Source organism: Mandrillus leucophaeus, unplaced genomic scaffold (genome assembly GCF_000951045.1).
Source record: "Mandrillus leucophaeus isolate KB7577 unplaced genomic scaffold, Mleu.le_1.0 Scaffold1, whole genome shotgun sequence".
NCBI lineage: Eukaryota > Metazoa > Chordata > Mammalia > Primates > Cercopithecidae > Mandrillus > Mandrillus leucophaeus.
The window spans coordinates 9,276,763-9,279,025 of NW_012098097.1; the positions used below are offsets into that span (position 1 = coordinate 9,276,763).

The 2,263-nt window shown below is 47.6% G+C and overlaps 1 protein-coding gene across 1 annotated transcript in view; it reads left to right on the plus strand.

Annotated features, from left to right (window-relative positions):
- GALR2 (galanin receptor 2) overlaps window positions 1-2,263 on the plus strand; it is a 10,629-nt gene that overhangs the window by 5,155 nt on the left and 3,211 nt on the right. The gene's annotated exons all lie outside the window — the stretch shown is intronic.

Here is a 2,263-nt window from a genome sequence, read left to right on the forward strand (position 1 = left end):
TTTTTTTTTTTTTTTTTTAGTAGAGTTGGGCTTTCACCATATTGGCCAGGATGGGCTCGAACTCCTGACCTCATGATTCGCTCACCTCGGCCTCCCAAAGTGCTGGGATCACAGGCGTGATACGTGATACATGAATTATATTTCAACAAAGCTGTTACCAAAAAAGTGGGATCATGTTAGTCCTCTAGTCAAAACCAGGCACTGCCACCTCATTTTACGCAGACTACATGCCACAATCCTTAGACTGGGGGAGAAAAAAATCCCTCACATCTCCTACCAATCCCCTTGCTGGCTCAACTCAGGTCATACCGGCTTCCCTGCCTCAGGAACACAGGCGCGCTCCTACATTATGGCCTTTGCACTGGCTTTGGTCTCTCTCTGAAATGCTTTTCTGGCCAGGCACGGTGGCTCATGTGTATAATCCCAGCACTTTGGGAGGCTGAAGTGAGGACTGCTTGAGCCCAGGAGTTTGAGACCAGCATGGGGAACATAGGGAGACTCCATCTCTAAAAAAAAGAAAAGAGGCTGAGCACGGTGGCTCACGCCTGTAATCCCAGCACTTTGGGAGGCCAAGGCAGGTGGAACACCTGGGGTCAGGAGTTTGAGAACAGCCTGAGCAACATGGTGAAACCCCATTCTACTAAAAATACAAAAAATTAGCTGGGTGTGGTGGCGCATGCCTGTAGTCCCAGGTACTCGGGAGGCTGAGGCAGGAGAATTGCTTGAGCCCTAGAGGCAGAGGTTGCAGTGAGCTGAGATCGTGCCACTGCACTCCAACCTGGGTGACAGAGTAAGACTCCGTCTCAAAAAAATAAAAAAGAAAGAAAAGAAATGCTCTTCCCCTACGTATTCCCTTTGCTAGCCCCTCACTGCCTTCAAGTCTTTGCTCAAATGTCAACTTAATGAGGTCTGCGTGACCACTCTACTTTAAATTGTACCATCACCACCATCATGGTGCTCCCAAATCCCCTTACTCTAAACTACTTTTCCCGCAAGCACTTATCAACTTGCAATACTTAATACGTTATGTTTACTGTATGTCTCTGTTGCTAGAAAGTTCACGGAGGACCTTGATCTTCGTAGAGCTCACTGGTATAGTATATCCTAAGGACACATAACTGCCTGGAAAGGAGCAGCTGCTTAATAAATATTTGTTGAATAAATAAATGGTGAGCATCTCATAAACACAAACTGTTATCTTCTTCCTGTTCAATGAGTAGGCAGGAAGGGCAGGAGTGTGAATAAGGTTTCCTTACCAAGAGGAGGAGGTAGTTGGGCTTCTGAGAGACTTTTTCCTTGGGGGAAAAAAAGAGGAAAAATAATATTCTTGACACTGGGCCCCAGGGACCAGAACAGGGGAAGGTGAGGCAGCTATGAAGTTGCAGAGACAGAAGGTGGTGATTTTCAGACCCAGTGAACTGGGAGGCTTAAGTTCTACTTAAATAGTAATGATTCGTTGTCCCAAACGCTTGTTGCAGAAACAAATGTTTACATTTTATTGCAACCTAAACACCATCCAGGGAAATGCTGCTTGTGTGTGGAACTCTACTGTTTTGAATTTCCTCAAGGTATATGGAATAAAGTCAGGAGAAAAAGAAGAAGGATCTGAGATTGATGTATTCAGATTTAACTAACTGGGTTCAGGCCTCTGCCATACATCTCATTCTTTTCTCAGCAGATCCCTCTGAGAAGGAAGTGTTACCATTTCCTTGTTACAGCTGAGGAAACTGAGGGACGGCGCCAAAGACAGAGCCTGACACAATACATGCTCAATATATTGGATTGAATTGGAGGGAAAACGTTCAACGGGTAAGAGAAGGGAAAAAGGTGGACCGGCGCAGTGGCTCACACCTGTAATCCCAGCACTTTGGGAGGCCAAAGCGGGCGGATCACTTGAGGTCAGGAGTTTGAGCCCAGCCTGGACAACATGGTGAAACCCCGTCTCTACTAAAAATACAAAAATTAGCCAGGCGTGGTGGCGGGCGCCTGTAATCCCAGTTACTCGGGAGGCTGAGGCAGGAGGATCCGCTTGAACCCGGGGTGGGGGAAGCGGGGCGGGCGGAGGTTGCAGTGAGCCGATATGGTGCCACTGCATTCCAGCCTGGGCGACAGAGTGAGACTCTGTCTCAAAAAATACAAATACAAATACGAAAAAACTAGCCAGGCTTGGTGGGCCTGTAGTCCCATCTACTCAGGAGGCCAAGGCAGGAGAACAGTTTGAACCGGGGAGAGGGAAGTTGCAGTCAGCCAAGATCGCTCAGCT